Raw genomic sequence first — 18,525 nt, forward strand, 5'->3', positions numbered from 1 at the left:
CTATGATGTTTTCGATGTTGGAGGTTATGCCGGTTCTTCTCTGTTGGAGGTTTCACTCCTCTATGTGTTAGGCATACCTCCCCTGCCTCTTCTTACTGTTTTGATGCCACTCGTTGTCTTGTATCCAACAAGCTTGAGTTTGCTCAATTCGGAGCTCATTTGCAGAAGTTATGGTAGTTCTGGTTTTATTGGATCCATCTGTTGTCTTTAGCTACGTTTTGAAGGCATCCAAGTGCTAAAGCCTCTGTGGCGTGCGGTAGTACTGCTCAAGGGAGCGGTAGTACCGCAGGGGCCAGCGGTAGTACCGCTCCTGTGAGCGGTAGTACCGCTGCCTCTAGCCCAGAACGCTGGCGCACACGGAAGTAGGCGCGGAAGTAATTTTTTACTTCCGCGTCCTATGCGGTAGTACCGCTCCTGGTGAGCGGTAGTACCGCTGCCTCGCATCCTGTCGCTGATTGCGTGCGGTAGTAGGCGCGGATGTAATTTTTTACATCCGCCCTTGCACGGTAGTACCGCTCCCTGTGAGCGGTAGTACCGTGCCGCCTTTTTCTCGTAGCTAGCTCTAGCGGTTGTAGGCGCGGCAGTTATTTTTACTTCCATGGTCGCGCGGTAGTTCCGCAAGGGCAGGCGGTAGTACCGCTCCTGCAGTAGTACCGCCCTGTTGCCCGTTTGCGGTGTTGTTTCATTGGGCTTCTGCCGCCCTAGCGGTAGTACCGCTCGTAGGAGCGGTAGTACCGCTCGGTGCGGGCTGTGAGCATAACGGTTGGATTCCCCCCTCCTATAAAAGGGGGTCTTCTTCCCCAATGAACCTTATCTTTTGAGCTCGTGTTCTTCCCCCATTGTTGACCTTCTTCGAGCTTGCTAACTCTCAATCCCTCCATGGTTTCTTGCTAGTTTTTGAGGGAAAAGAGAGAGGAGATCTAGATCCACATTTCCACCAATCACTTCCTCCTCTATGTGAGGGGAACCCCTTAGATCTAGATCTTGGAGTTCTTGGTGTTCTCCTTCTTGTTCTTCCTCTCATTTTCCTCCCTAGCATTAGTTGCTTCAGTGGGATTTGAGAGAGAAGGACTTGGGCACTCCGTGTGCCCTTGCCATTGCATTTGGTGCATCGGTTTGAGTTCTCCACGGTGATACGTGGAAGTTACAAGTTGAGAAGCTTATTACTCTTGGGTGCTTGGTACCCTTGAGCTTGTTCCTCTTGGGTGCTTGGGCGCCCTAGACGGTTGGTGGTGTTCGGAGCTCAATCATTGTGGTGTAAAGCTCCAGGCAAGCGTCGAGGTCTCCAATTAGGTTGTGGAGATCGTCCCGAGCAATTTGACGGGTTCTGGTGACCGCCCCCAAGGGTTGCCAAACTGTACGGGTTCGGTGACCGCCCCCAAGGGTTGCCATTTGTACGGGTTCGGTGACCACCCTCAAGGGTCCCTTAGTGGAATCATGGCATCTTGCATTGTGCGAGGGCGTGAGGAGATTACAGTGGCCCTAGTGGCTTCTTGGGGAGCATTGTGCCTCCACACCGCTCCAAACGGAGATTAGCATCCACAAGGGTGTGAACTTCGGGATACATCGTCGTCTCCGCGTGCCTCGGTTATCTCTTACCCGAGCCCTTTATTTATGCACTTTACTTTGTGATAGGCATATTGTTTCTTGTCATATATCTTGCTATCACCTAAGTAGTTTTTCTTGCTTAGCATAAGTTGTTGGTGCACATAGGTGAGCCTAGTTGTTGTAGGTTTTGTGCTTGACAAATTAACCGCTAGGTTTATTCCGCATTTGTTCAAGCCTCAACCGTAATTATTTTAAAGTGCCTATTCACCCCCCTCTAGGCGACATCCACGATCTACCAACTAGTATATGAAAGTGACAACATAGTAGACTCTCTCTATCATGAAGATCATGGTGCTACTTTGAAGCACAAGTGTGGAAAAAGGATAGTAGCATTGCCCCTTCTCTCTTTTCTCTCATTTTTATATTTTTTTATTGTTTTTTATTGGGCCTTCTCTTTTTTATGGCCTCTTTTTTCTCTTTTTTTTTATTTTTCATCCGGAGTCTCATCCCGACTTATGGGGAAATCATAGTCTCCATCATCCTTTCCTCACTAGGACAATGCTCTAATAATGATGATCATCACACTTTTATTTACTTATACAACTCAAGAATTACAACTCGATACTTAGAACAAAATATGACTCTATATGAATGCCTCCGACGGTGTACCGGGATGTGCAATGACTCATGAGTGACATGTATGAAAGAATTATGAAAGGTGGCTTTGCCAAAAATACGATGTCAACTACATGATCATGCAAAGCAATATGACAATGATGGAGCGTGTCATAATAAACGGAACGGTGGAAAGTTGCATGGCAATATATCTCGGAATGGCTATGGAAATGCCATAATAGGTAGGTACGGTGACTGTTTTGAGGAAGGTATATGGTGGGTGTATGATACCGGTGAAAGGTGCGCGGTATTAGAGAGGCTAGCAATGGTGGAAGGGTGAGAGTGCGTATAATCCATGGACTCAACATTAGTCATCAAGAACTCACAAAGTTATTGCAAAAATCTATCAGTTATCGAAATGAAGTATTACACGCATGCTCCTAGGGGGATAGATTGGTAGGAAAAGACCATTGCTCGTCCCCGACCGCCACTCATAAGGAAGACAATCAATAAATAAATCATGCTCCGACTTCATCACGTAACGGTTCACCATACGTGCATGCTACGGGAATCACAAACTTTAACACAAGTATCTCTCAAATTCACAACTACTCCACTAGCATGACTCTAATATCACCATCTTCATATCTCAAAACAATCATAAAGGATCAAACTTCTCATTGTATTCAATGCACTTTTTATGAAAGTTTTTATTATATCCCTCTTGGATGCCCATCAAATTAGGAATAAATTCATAGGGACAATTGCAGTTTTACCCCTAGTTGGTTCCTACCCACGGGTTTTGCCCTTACTTTTCGAGCTTGCTCAGTTTTGCCCTTACTTTTTCCATCGAGGTCCCTCGAATGCCCTTTGACCGTTTGACCAAAACTTTGAAAATTCATAACTAATTCATATGAACACAGAAAAATGCAAATAAGATATCAAAATGTTCAGATAAACATTACCTTTATGTGCATATCACTTGCATTCAGGACAAAAGCATCGTTTAAACTACCTGAGGTAGTTAATGTTATTAACATTATTAAAAATAAAAAGGTATAAACAATATTTTTTCATGAATAAAAATTACATGCAAATGCAGGTGATGTTTTCTGAACATCCTGATATCTCATTTGCATTTTTTTGAGTTCGTATCAACTTGTTATGAAGTTTCCAAATAATGGTCAAAGTCATTAGAACATTCATAACAAGATGATATGAACTCAGAAAAATGAAAATAAGATATCTGGATGTTCAGAAAACATCACTTACATTTGCATGTAATTTTTATTCATGAAAAAGTATTGTTTATACCTTTTTATTTTTAATAATGTTAATAACATTAATTACCTTAGGTAGTTTAAAGGGTGCTTTTGTCCTGAATGCAAATGATATGCACATAAAGGTAATGTTTATCTGAACATTTTGATATCTTATTTGCATTTTTCGGAGTTCATATGAATTAGTTATGAATATTCAAAGTTTTGGTCAAACGGTCAAAGGGCATTCGAGGGACCATGACGGAAAAAGTAAGGGCAAAACTGAGCAATCTCGAAAAGTAAGGGCAAAACCCGTGGGTAGGAACCAACTAGGGGCAAACATGCAATTGTCCCAAATTCATAACCAAAGCAAACTACCATGCTGTTTAGAGACTCTCAAAATGATATAAGTGAAGCATAAGAGCAAATGACAAACTACTCCGAAAGATATAAGTGAAGATCAATGAGTAGTCGAATAATTATGTAACTATGTGAAGACTCTCTAACATTTAAGAATTTCAGATCTTGGTATTTTATTCAAACAGCAAGCAAAACAAAATAAAACAAAATGACGCTCCAAGCAAAACACATATCATGTGGTGAATAAAAATATAGCTCCAAGTAAAGTTACCGATGAACGAAGACGAAAGAGGGGATGCCATCCGGGGCATCCCCAAGCTTAGGCTCTTGGTTATCCTTGAATGTTACCTTGGGGTGCCTTGGGCATCCCCAAGCTTAGGCTCTTGCCACTCTTTATTCCATAGTCCATCGAATCTTTACCCAAAACTTGAAAACTTGACAACACAAAACTCAACAGAAAACTCGTAAGCTCCGTTAGTATAAGAAAATAAATAACCACTTAGGTACTGTTGTGAACTCATTCTAAATTCATATTGGTGTTCAACCTACTGTATTCCAACTTCTCTATGGTTCATACCCTCCGATACTACTCATAGAATCATCAAAATAAGCAAACAACACATGAAAACAGAATCTGTCAAAAACAAAACAGTCTGTAGTAATCTGTATCAAACGAATACTTCTGGAACTCCAAAAATTCTTAAATAAATTTGTGGACGTGAGTAATTTGTCTATTAATCATCTGCAAAAAGAATCAACCTAAAATCACTCTCAAGTAAAAATGGCAGCTAATCTTGTGAGCGCAAAAGTTTCTGTTTTTTACATCAAGATCGCAAAGACTTCACCCAAGTCTTCCCAAAGTTTCTACTTGGCACAAACACTAATTAAAACATAAAACCACATATAAATAGAGACTATATGAATTATTTATTACTAAACAGGTGCAAAAAGCAAAGAACAAAAATTAAATTGGGTTGCCTCCCAACAAGCGCTAACGTTCAACGCCCCTAGCTAGGCATGATGATTTCAATGATGCTCACATAAAAGATAAGAATTGAAACATAAAGAGAGCAACATGAAGAATATGACTAGCACATTTAAGTCTAACCCACTTCCTATGCATAGGGATTTTGTTATCAAACCATTTATTGGAGCAAGAATCAACTAGCATAGGAAGGCAAAACAAGCATGACTTCAAAAATTTCAACACATAGAGAGGAAACTTGATATTATTGCAATATGTAGAAGCATATGATCCTCTCTCATAATAATTTTCAGTAGCATCATGAATGAATTCAACCATATAACCAGCACATAAATCATTCTTTTCATGATCTACTTGCATAATGTTACTACTCTCCACATAAGCAAAATTCTTCTCATTCGGAATAGTAGTGGGAGCAAACTCAACAAAATAACTATCATGTGAGGCATAATCCAATTGAAAATTAAAATCATGACGACAAGTTTCATGGTTATCATTATTCTTTATATCATACATGTCATCACAATAATCATCATAAGTAGCAACTTTGTTCTCATCATAATCAATTGAAACCTCTTCCAAGATAGTGGAATCATTACTAAATAAAGTCATGACCTCTCCAAATCCACTTTGATCAATATAATCATCATAAATAGGAGGCATGCTTTCATCATAATAAATTTGCTCATCAAAACTTGGGGGATAAAAAATATCATCTTCATTAAACATAGCATCCCCAAGCTTGGGACAAACATTAATTGCAGCAAATAAATTCTCAAACATGTCATTCTCATCAAACATAGCATCCCCAAGCTTGGGCCTTTTCATATCATAGGCATAATCACTCTCATCATTAATAGTATGGATAGCACCAATAGTATAGCAATTATCATCATCACAATGAGTAATAGGAGCAACATCATTTGGGAGGGATACCTTTTTACCTTTGTTTCTCTGTCTTTTCTTTTTCTTCTTCACATCATGTGTGGGTTTAATCCTCTTTTTTGAGCTCCTTATTAATGAGATTGGTTGAATAGAAGGCTCCTCCTCGTTACCTGATTCATCATAAGAAATAATAGGAGGATATTGGGAAGCCTCTTCCCTTTCATTAGTATTCTCTTCATCTTCTATTTGTTTTCTTTTCTTTATGTAATTGGTAATATAAGGATTTTCAATGCAATTCACCGCACAATACATAAAAATTTCTTCTAGATCAAAATCAAGAACTTTATCAAGGACAAATTCTGGCATATCCTTAGTTATACGTTTCATTTCTTAATAACCCAAAAGCAAACTAAGTTCATTATGATGTGCAAGGGAAATCAAGTCATCACAATTTTTGGACATGATTCAATCATGAAACAATTTGCATTGGAGATTTAAATGATCATGTTCATCGCAAAGTTCACAAGGATGGCAAAGAAATTTTAAATTTTCAGCACAAACATCTAGCCTTTCTTGCAACCCGTTAGTTTCTAAATACTTATGCCTCTTGCAAAATCTATCTTCCCTATTTGGTGTGTACTTGCAAGCTCTATGTATTCCACAAAAGTTGACATGCTTATAAGAGACATTTTCATCATGACTAGTGCAGTCATCATTAGTACTATGAATATTCAAAGAATTCATACTAACAACATTGCAATCATGCTCATCATTCAAATATTTAGTGCCAAACATCCTAATGCATTCTTCCTCTAGCAATTGAGCACAATTATCGGAATCCTTATTTTCATGAAAAATATTAAAAAGATGAAGCATATGAGGCAACCTTAATTCCATTTTTTTGTAGTTTTCTTTTATAAACTAAACTAGTGATAAAACAAGAAACTAAAAGATTCGATTGCAAGATCTAAAGATATACCTTCAAGCACTCACCTCCCCGGCAACGGTGCCAGAAAAGAGCTTGATGTCTAGTACACAACCTTCTTCTTGTAGACGTTGTTGGGCCTCCCAAGTGCAGAGGTTAGTAGGACAGTAGCAAATTTCCCTCAGGTGGATGACCTAAGGTTTATCAATCAGTGGGAGGCGTAGGATGAAGATGGTCTCTCTCAAACAACCCTGCAACCAAATAACAAAGAGTCTCTTGTGTCCCCAACACACCCAATACAATGGTAAATTGTATAGGTGCACTAGTTCCGCGAAGAGATGGTGATACAAGTGCAATATGGATGGTAGATATGGGTATTTGTAATCTGAAAATATAAAAACAGCAAGGTAACTAATGATAAAAGTGAGCACAAACGGTATTGCAATGCGTTGAAACAAGGCCTGGGGTTCATACTTTCACTAGTGCAAGTTCTCTCAACAATAATAACATAATTGGATCATATAACTATCCCTCAACATGCAACAAAGAGTCACTCCAAAGTCACTAATAGCGGAGAACAAACGAAGAGATTATTGTAGGGTACGAAACCACCTAAAAGTTATCCTTTCTGATTGATCTATTCAAGAGTCCGTAGTAAAATAACACGAAGCTATTCTTTCCGTTCGATCTATCATAGAGTTCGTACTAGAATAACACCTTAAGACACAAATCAACCAAAACCCTAATGTCACCTAGATACTCCAATGTCACCTCAAGTATCCGTGGGTATGATTATACGATATGCATCACACAATCTCAGGTTCATCTATTCAACCAACACAAAGAACTTCAAAGAGTGCCCCAAAGTTTCTACCGGAGAGTGAAGACGAAAACGTGTGCCAACCCCTATGCATAAGTTCACAAGGTCACTGAACCCGCAAGTTGATCACCTAAACATACATCAAGTAGATCACGTGAATATCCCATTGTCACCATAGATAAGCACATGCAAGACATACATCAAGTGTTCTCAAATCCATAAAGACTCAATCCGATAAGATAACTTCAAAGGGAAAACTCAATCCATTACAAGAGAGTAGAGGGGGAGAAACATCATAAGATCCAACTATAATAGCAAAGCTTGCGATACATCAAGATTGTGCCGAATCAACAACACGAGAGAGAGAGAGAGATCAAACACATAGCTACTGGTACATACCCTCAGCCCCGAGGGTGAACTTGTCCCTCATCGTCATGGAGAGCGCCGGGATGATGAAGATGGCCACCGGTGAGGGATCCCCCTCCAGTAGGGTGCCGGAACAGGGTCCCGATTGGTATTTGGTGGCTACAGAGGCTTGCGGCGGCGGAACTCCCGATCTAGGTTATGTTCTGGGGTTTTCTGTATATATAAGAGGTTTTGCCGTCGGGAACAAGTCAGGGGGTCTCCGAGGCGGTCACGAGGTAGGGGGCGCGCCCCCCTCCCTCGTGGGTGCCTCGGGACTCTTCTGGTCCATCTCCGATGCTTAGTGGGCTTCTTCTGGTCCAAAAATAATCTCCGTCTAATTTTAGGTCAATTGGACTCCGTTTGGTTTTCCTTTTCTGCAATACTCAAAAACAAGGAAAAAACAGAAGCTGGCACTGGGCTCTAGGTTAATAGGTTAGTCCCAAAAATTATATAAAATAGCATATAAAACATCCTAGATGGATAATATAATAGCATGGAACAATAAAAAATTATAGATATGTTGGAGACATATGAGATACTGAGGGGAGGAAGGCTGGGGGTAGCAGAGTACAGAAGAGAAAGGGATAAAACTTGGTGGGAACAATTTTTAGGCCAATCTGCCATATTTATTTCTTTGATCCACGAGCATGCGCAAAGTCATTTTGAGCGGTTCCGGCATGTGCCGGCAACCAATCCATCGTTCATGCATGCATTAAGATTTGTGCCGCTGTGAATAGTTTATTCTCCTTTTTCTACTATACTAGGATATACTTCATCAAATACAGCTAGTAACCCCCACATTTGTCCCTGATATGACAAGCATGGCAGCATGTGACAGCCCACTCTCTCCCTTTCTCACACATAAATCCATCCTTTTATTTCACCTTAGCTAAATTAAATCGTCCGTATCATTTAAACTATAAGTTTGTTTTTGAAATAATTCATATATTTGAAGTCATGGCGTCAAGACCTTTAGACCTAGAACAATCTTGGATACATTTCAAACATGTTTAAATTTTGATGTTTCACATTTCAAATGTGGAACAAACCCATTTCACTAAAAAATTGGGATTTTATAATAGAAATATGTGAAACCAATCTATTTCACAAAAATGATTTTTACCCAAATATGAAACTGAAATGTCAACTTGTGAAACAACTTATTCGAAAACGTGCAATAATATATGTCAAAAGAGTGAAATATGTTAGTTTTGTGAAACAAATAGTGGAAAGTGAAATGTAGGTTCTAAATTGTGAAATAGTAAATACTGAAAGTGAAATTGTAATGTATCATTGTGAAACTATTTTTTTGGAAATGTGTAACAGTTTATTTGAAAAGAGTGAAATGTGTTATTTTCAAAATATTCAATTGAAATAAATGTGATTTTTATGAAACAAGCCAGTGGAAAGTAAAATGTACGTTCTGAATTGTGAAATAATAAATATAGAAAGTGAAATTGTAATGTATCATTGTGAAACTGATTTTTGGAAATGTGTAACAATTTATTTCAAAAGAGTGAAATAAGTTATTTAAAAAATATGCAATTAAAATATATGTTATTTTTGTAAAACAAGGTAGTCAAAAGTGAAATGTAGGTTCTGAATTATGAAATAGTAAGCACATAAGGTGAATTTGTAATGTATCATATTAAGGCTATGAAACTGATTATTTTGATATGTGGAATATGTGTTCGAATTTAAACGTGGTCGAAAAATATTAAAAATTGATCTCATTTTAAAGGCTTTCTCGCAAGGAGTTCAAATATAAAAAAAAGTTTCAAAAATGAGAAATATGGTTTAAAAGATATGGATGTTTCAAATTAGCCGAGAAGAAAGAAATGGTTGGATTTATAGAGTGGGATAAGAGAGAGAATGACTCTATCACACTGTCATGCATGCATGTAAAGTACACTGGTGGGGGCTTGCTGCTGAAGAAAGGGTGGAAATATGAAGATGGGAAAAGGAAAAGGAAAATGCAATACAAAGATACTTGGCCCACATAATGTTAGATGGCAACTTCCTATTGGAGATCACCTTGCCAGTGCCTAGCGGAACCACGCAATTTTACTTTTCGCATGAGCATGTCATGATAGTCAGAGTGGAAGACAATAGATGCGGTTGGAATGGATCGTATCAAAATACATGCAACAACACATAATATCTTAACTGATTTAACTGCTAATCAAACTCACATATATATTTAAGGTCGTTTAACCAATCCAGGTATCATAATGCATCCAACCAATGGATCTTGAGTGTTCAAGATAAAACTCGATACCAATAAGTAGCCAGGAACACTGAACAACCACTCTTTTACATTGTGATTTTCTGATGGTGTTTTACTTCATAGAAGTCGATCAACTTTGAGTCCAGCTCTCCTATCTCATACAAAAGAATGAAACATGCTGTATTTTCTTAAGAAATTATACTCTGAAATTTAAAGGTTACCTCTCTTTCATGGGAAGAGAAAAAAGTAAACTTCAGTCATTGTGTGCAAGCATTTGAATGATTTCGTTCTTGGACCATCTTGGATAATTGATTTGTTTTCTCTTCCTTTGGCAGAGGTGAGGGGTGGTATTGATTATGGTTTCACTGGCGAAGTTAAGAAAATTGATGTTTCACGAATAAGAGAGAGGCTTGATAGAGATAGCATAGTCATTGTCAGCAATATGGGATACTCCAGCGTAGGAGAGGTCTTAAATTGCAAGTACTCTCTTTACTCCCCTCATAGGATACACCCGAAAATAGTCGTGTATCTTTAATCATGGGAAGTCTCTGAAAAGAATAAAAAATGTTAGAAGTTGCACCATTATTACTTGGAGTTACTAATATAGCTTTTGTTTGATTCTTTTTAGTACCTATGAAGTTGCTATGGCATGTGCTTTAACCATAGAGGCAGATAAACGTATTTGTATTGTTGATGGACAAATATCTGATGAGCATGGTCGTGGTATTCATTTCATGTCTGCCAAGGAAGCAAACATGTTAATCAGAGCACGTATTGTGCAGAGTGAGATTTCTGCAAATCATGTGAAGGTTGTGGGCGAGAAGATATTAGGTATGTCGCTGACCTCCTCATCAAAAATGATATAGAACTAGGTTTGAATGGATTAGACCATTTTAATAGGTTTACTGCATCTTTCCGGAACGGTGTGGGTTTCAATAATGGAAATGGTTTGTCTGGCAAGCAAGGGTTTACCATTGGTGGGGAGGACTGAAGGAAATATGCCCTAGAGGCAATAATAATGTTATTATTTATTTCCTTATTTCATGATAAATGTTTATTATTCATGCTAGAATTGTATTAACCGGAAACATAATACTTGTGTGAATACATAGACAAACGGAGTGTCACTAGTATGCCTCTACTTGACTAGCTCGTTGATCAAAGATGGTTATGTTTCCTAGCCATAGACATGAGCTGTCATTTGATAAACGGGATCACATCATTAGGAGAATGATGTGATTGACTTGACCCATTCCGTTAGCTTAGCACTCGATCGTTTAGTATGTTGCTATTGCTTTCTTCATGACTTATACATGTTCCTATGACTATGAGATTATGCAACTCCCGTTTACCGGAGGAACACTTTGTGTGCTACCAAACGTCACAATGTAACTGGGTGATTATAAAGGTGCTCTACAGGTGTCTCCGAAGGTACTTGTTAGGTTGGCGTATTTCGAGATTAGGATTTGTCACTCTGATTGTCGGAGAGGTATCTCTGGGCCCTCTCAGTAATGCACATCACTTAAGCCTTGCAAGCATTGCAACTAAAGAGTTTGTTGCAAGATGATGCATTACGGAACAAGTAAAGAGACTTACCGGTAACGAGATTGAACTAGGTATTGAGATACCGACGATCGGATCTCGGGCAAGTAACATCCCGATGACAAAGGGAACAACGTATGTTGTTATGCGGTCTGACCGATAAAGATCTTCGTAGAATATGTGGGAGCCAATATGAGCATCCAGGTTCCGCTATTGGTTATTGACCGGAGACGTGTCTCGGTCATGTCTACATAGTTCTCGAACCCGTAGGGTCCGCACGCTTAACGTTACGATGATAGTTATATTATGAGTTTATATGTTTCGATGTACCGAAGGTTGTTCGGAGTCCCGGATGTGATCACGGACATGACGAGGAGTCTCGAAATGGTCGAGACATAAAGATAGATATATTGGACGACTATATTCGGACACCGGAAATGTTCCGAGTGATTTCGGAGAAAACCGGAGTGCCGGAGGGTTACCGGAACCCCCCCGGGAGAAGTAATGGGCCTTATGGGCCTTAGTGGAGAGAGAGAGGGGCAGCCAGGAGGGGCCGCGTGCCCCCTCCCCCTCTGGTCCGAATTGGACTAGGAGGGGGGCAGCGCCCCCTTTCCTTCTCCCTCTCCCCCTTCCTTTCCCCCTCCTAGTAGGAGTAGGAAAGAGGGGAGTCCTACTCCTACTAGGAGGAGGACTCCTCCTCCTGGCGCGCCAACAAGGGCCGGCCGGCCTCCCCCTTGCTCCTTTATATACGGGGGCAGGGGGGCACCCCATAGACACAACAATTGATCTATTGATCGCTTAGCCGTGTGCGGTGCCCCCTCCACCATATTACACCTCGATAATATCGTAGCGGTGCTTAGGCGAAGCCCTGCGTCGGTAGAACATCATCATCGTCACCACGCCGTCATGCTGACGAAACTCTCCTCAACACTCGGCTGGATCGGAGTTCGAGGGACGTCATCGAGCTGAACGTGTGCTGAACTCGGAGGTGTCGTACGTTCGGTACTTGATCGGTCGAATCGTGAAGACGTACGACTACATCAACCGCGTTGTGTTAACGCTTCTGCTTTCGGTCTACGAGGGTACGTGGACAACACTCTCCCCTCTCGTTGCTATGCATCACCATGATCTTGCGTGTTCGTAGGAATTTTTTTGAAATTACTACGTTCCCCAACAAGGACCTGTTGAGCAGGTCAGATGGGTACCTTTCCGAGTTTGCTGCAGCAACACATGTATGCCATGTAAGTCTGGAGCTTCGTATATGATATTCCACTTTTTCAATACTTTGCATGATGTGTTTATTCTTGATTGTGCCACAAAAGTTTCATGTTCTTTCGTGCAACATGTATGTTTCTTCGCTATTAGCAATGACAATACACACTTGTATACTGTAGGATGGATGTGTTTTCCAAAGTTCTTAAGAATCTATGCCTGATGATACTTTGATTGACATTTAGCTATACTCACTATGCATACCATTGTGTAAACATTCGAATAAAGAACCACTACCTTGCTCAAGTACACTTTTTTGTTGACTAATTATCCTTATGTAGTACAACAATCTATAGTAGGATCACTGCATCTGCACCAGTGCATACTATAATCCATAGATTGTTATGTTCCCTGACATGAGAATGTAACACACACATACACACATTGGTCCTGTTCATTTTCGTTTGTCCTAATTAGATGTTCCTCTTTTTATCATTTCATGGTGGTGTCAAAAGAGTGCATATCATAGATGGTACTGTTGGTGGATCATTGTTATTAGAATTATTCACAATAGACAATGTGGAAACAATGATAGCTAGGTATAATCCAACTTGCCCTTTTTCTTATGTTTGCTGTCATGGAACATAGCAGCTTTGATGTGTAAGCCCATCATGATTTCATACCTGTGATGTTCCTAGGTGCTCCGTGATCTTTTATGTATTTCCTTGAGATTGCCAAAAACTCATTCCCTTCAAATCTGCTAAACAATTGCACACAATTGAAACATATTCATTTCACTTCCATCTCCGCCTTCATTTATTTTTGTTCCCTATTTTTTGGAGGTTGTATGCTTTGGTTATGCAATTTTCCTAAAGCACATCTAGATGCGCTCTAAGTATTGCACATCTAAGTCCTATGTCAATGATTTACGCTAATTATGTATCAAAATGTATGATACTATAACTTTTATTTGTAGTAGATGATTGGTTGATGTTTGACCATGTCATCATGTTCTATTGGAGTATGAAGTGTGATATCATGTCACTGTAACAATTAGAAGTGGTGTACGTCTAGGAAGTCAAATTTCCTTTTTCCTGCTCCAAGCTCCTGCTTTCACTTGGTTGTGTGAGTTTCCAGACACCAATCGTCAGGGAAAACACAATACATTATGGATGTATGATCCTTTATCTAAAGAACAATATTTTTCATCTTATATGGAGTAGAAATATTGGAGTGCTTATATCTTTCATAAGAAAAATCTGGGAACTGATGTTTCTCACTTATTCCACATGGATATGTATGAAGGAACAAGATGGCTAGAGAGGAAGATCTTCCTGGTACTGAAAAATTCATTCGTCCCCTTGATGAATCTGGTGTCGTGGCGCGACGAACAGATAAAGAGGTTATTATTTAGTATTGTGAAACTTGAGCAATTGAAACATTAAATAAATATCTTTTTCAGTAAACATGTCTCAGTTTCACTCGACCCTTTATGCTACCGATTAGGAGTTTTGTTTTCCGTTACCTTGTGGAAGCATTGGCTTCGTTTGCTGTTGTGGAGAGAGACCAATTAATCATAGCATGTGTTGCTCTGTTTCTTTTTCCGGAGGAGAAATCCGGTGAACTTGCAGCTCTTGTTGTATCTGAAGAGTGTCGAGGACAGGGTCAAGGAGACAACCTACTTGGTATGTCTGCAAGTTAGAATATTACTTGTGATGAGCATATTATTTTGTTCAGACATTGTTTTTGAAGGATCTCTTTTGACAATTAGGTAGCGGTGCTTTACATGGCATGTTCTATAATCGAAAGCTAGTAAATGTTGATATGATAGTTGGAACTCCTATATTTGCTAATTTGTAAGAGCGTAGTCTTTATGAATTGAGGCAAAACCACATACTTTGCTTCACCAAGATGCTAGATAGGTAGTTTTGATGTTCAGGAAACACTACCCAGTCTCCGGTTGAAATAGTTAATCATTAGGCTGCATGCAAAAATGAATGTCAGCTCGTTAGTTGACAATTTCCATAGGTTTGTTCGGCGTGGCTTTAATGAGTGTTCAATCGAGTCCCTAGCTGTGGAGAGGCGAAAATAGATCAACCTTTCACGTGGGTCGAAATATTACATGAAGCTGCTCCAGCCTGCGGAGATTGGTAATACGGCTGTGTATGATTTTGTGCATGCAGGGTCCCTGAGGTTTGTCATTCTACTCTATAGTTATTTAGTTCCCAGAACTATAAACTGTACTCCTGGTGTTGTATGGAGACATGCATGTGCCCTTGGTGGCTTCGCCTTGTCACATCCGCTTTACTGGCAGACGACCAGTGGCAGAGCTATGTTGAGACCGGGGGGGGGGGGGCATTGCCCCCCAGTCTTGGGATTTTTAAGTGGCTGCATGGAATGAAGAAAATACAGAATTTTACCCCTTCAAGAGTTCATATTTTCCCATTGGGCCCCAGTCATCCCAAGCTAGCTCCGTCACTACAGACTGCCATCGCTTCCCCAACCCAGACGCCCACACCGCGAACCACGACTACGTTGCCGTAGTGCGCATGTGTATAGGTATGCCACCCCGATCTCTCCAGCCAACCTCCTCCCCTCGCTTGTCGTCGTCTGCAAGAACACGGTGGCGTGCTGCCTCCGTTGTCACCGGGCGTGACCTTGCACAAGTGAACGCAGGCCCAAGTCCAACAAGAAGTATCCATAGTCCGTAGATTAGTGTAGGTTTAGTTATTTTGACCAACAATTAGTGTAGGTTTAGACAAGCCATTGTGTTAGTATCAATTTTTTGGAGTGCATGTCATCTATTGATCTACTAGCACGCGAAAGGCACGGGCCTGTGTGTACGTGTGTATTGTTTTTTATTCTAAAGCTAGAGAAGGAGTGGTGATGGCATTAAGTGTGCTGTTTTTTATTCTAAAGTAAGTGGTGATGACATTGAGGTCGAGCTCCTTTATGCTCGTTGTTTGCCAAATTGTAGCTTCAAAGGCCTAGATAAGGAGAATAGCTTTGTTGACTTGGTTGCTGTTTGGAGGTATTTTGGTTGACTTGCTCTTGATCTGCATTCTTTGCCATCACCATCTTCTTCGGATGAGATCGTAGTTATTTTTGTGGGGCTGGTTTCTTTGCTTGGAGTCATGTTAATATTCTTCTATCACTTGGCATTAATTAATTTTCTTCAAGCCAGAAGAGTTGATCTTCCTTGTCTTGATAGGGGCGCTACTTTTCTGTAAGATTCCTGAATTTTATCAAATGCAGAAAGGATGAAAAGGTAGTTGAGCATACATCAGGACCGGGTTTTTAATCCAAGGAATTGGGCAAAAGATAGACAAATAGTAACCAAGATGGAATGCAAGGAGCTACTCACTCCCCATAGCAAAATGAAGTACAGTGATACTTAGAAGTCGAGAGCAAGCTTAAAAAGTAAAGCAACATAAGTTGAAGGAATGATGCAATCTTGTAACAATATTCCTTCAATATAGTTGTCCAAACAACAAAAAGACATCATGATGCATGTGGAATCAGAAAAATGGTTAATTTGACAAAGTTGGCAAAGGGACATTTATAAAAATGAAGATAAATAAAGCAGGACAATCACTTAAATGTAGCGTTATTTCATTGCCAAACATAGAAATAAGGATATGGCTGAGAGGACAAAGCAAGCAAAGAGACAATAAAGCAAGAGAGACACTTAATGGTTAGCATCATTAGTCATTAATCATAAAATATAATTACAAATAATTTGTACTACATGTGTAAAATGATTGCCAGGAATCATTTGATGTATTCAACCTGAGAGATGTTTTGTTATAACTATTGAATCTTCAACAAAATGTGATTTGAATAGGAAATAATAAGTTAGCAGAAGACTCGTCAGCACGCCTAAATTACACGAGCTCCTCTGAGACTTAATACATACAAAATCCAAATAACTGAAGTCAACGAACTTAGTAACACAATTGTACCCGATTTACTTGGATCTACATATTACCATATATAATTGTTCATAGAGGCTCGCACTCTAAATTTGGCTCCAATCTTGTCCAATGTTCACACAACCTTGCAACTGACAAAAGATAAAGCATTTCACTACGGACATAGATGACAACAGTGAAACACAAATATTTTAAAGCAGACTCGTCAATTTCCCGAGATAACTCTTGCAACTAGATAACTATCTTGGGGACCACTGGTTGGATATGACAGCAAGTAACCTCCGTAATGCATGCAACAAAATATGAAAGAATGGCTTGCCTACAATTGGTCTATTTATGAACTTCTCAAGTAGAAGCCAAATAAAAATTGCAGGCACTGCCGGCTGACCTAGGGTTATGGATTATGTTGCTCTTGATCAAATTTATTGACTTGGATACTTGCAACACCAACCCTAAAAATATGATTAATACCAAAGGTAGATATTTACATAAGGTTGTATATGTATACCGTTACCATGGAGGCTTGGTAGCCTCATGCCAAGCTATATTTCTCAATGAATCAAATCCAATACAGGTGCCAATACATGGAGAGGGAAATAGGGATGTAAGTGCAAGAGATGTTTTCTTTAATAATTTACCTTTGAGAATAAATGACCATTCATCTCATCATAACCAAACAGAAAATGTACTCTTAGCAGACACCATGAAGCTCTAAATATGGTTCATAAGAAGAAACCAATCATAGATGTTGATTCCTCGATTGAAAGAGCATGGTGTCCCCATGTTTGGGTTTGGTAATTGATCATTGGAATCAGAGTTCATTTGCAGAAGTTATGGCAGTTTTGGTCTTCTTGCATCCATCTGTTCTCCTTGGGCTAGTTTGAAGCACCCTAGCGGTAGTACCGCCCTGGGCAACGGTAGTACAGCTTGGGCGGTACTTCCGCAGTCCAGTCTGCGAACACTACCGTCTAGATTTGGCTAGCGTGGAAGTTGGGCGGTAGTAGGGCGACGGTAGTACCGCTTGATGCGGTAGTACCGCCCCTGTCCCAGAGGTAGTACCGCTTAATGAAGTACTTCTGTGTTCTACGACCGCACGCACTTCCGCTTAGACAAAAGCTTTTGTTGTCTATTTTGTCTCAACTGTAGTTGGGCGGTAGTACCGTGTATTACGGTACCGCAGCTCCACTACCGTGTTTCCTCTGTAACTACGAGTTCTAGCGGTAGTACCACTCTAAGTGGACGGTAGTACCACTTTGTGCGGCTCTACCGCTCCAGTACTTCTGTACTCGTACACTACAGGCTGAAACAATCACACTAAGCGGTAGTACCGCTCCCTAGAACGGTAGTACCGCCGCTTGTGTGCGGGCTGTGTGCATAACAATTGGATTTTCCTCTCCACTATAAAAGGGGTCTTCTTCCCCAATGGTTCTTATCCTTTGAGCTCTTGTTTTACCCCATTGTTGACCGTCCTTGAGCTTGCTATCTCTCAATCCCTCTAATGATTCTTGCTAGTTCTTGAGGGAAAAGAGAGAGGAGATCTAGATCCACATTTCCACCAATCCATCTCTCCTCTAAGTGAGGGGAACCCTTGGATCTAGATCTTGGAGTTCTTTGTGTTCTCTTTTTCGTTCTTCCTCTCATATTCCTCCATAGCTTTTGTTGTTGTGGTGGGATTTGGAAGAGAAGGACTTGGGCATTCCATGTGCCCTTGCCATTGTATTTCGTTCATCGGTTTGAGTTATCCATCACTGGTACGCGTCGGTCCTAAACAAACAGTTTTTAACCCCTTTCCGCGACGACATTCAGAACC

At 40.1% G+C, this 18,525-nt stretch overlaps 1 pseudogene; it reads left to right on the top strand.

Moving 5' to 3' along the window:
- The window catches only part of LOC123076318 (probable amino-acid acetyltransferase NAGS1, chloroplastic), a 33,478-nt pseudogene extending 18,835 nt beyond the window's left edge, over positions 1 to 14,643 (top strand).
- The last annotated feature ends 3,882 nt before the right edge of the window (positions 14,644 to 18,525 follow it).

This window comes from Triticum aestivum, chromosome 3D, assembly GCF_018294505.1.
Source record: "Triticum aestivum cultivar Chinese Spring chromosome 3D, IWGSC CS RefSeq v2.1, whole genome shotgun sequence".
Lineage (NCBI taxonomy): Eukaryota > Viridiplantae > Streptophyta > Magnoliopsida > Poales > Poaceae > Triticum > Triticum aestivum.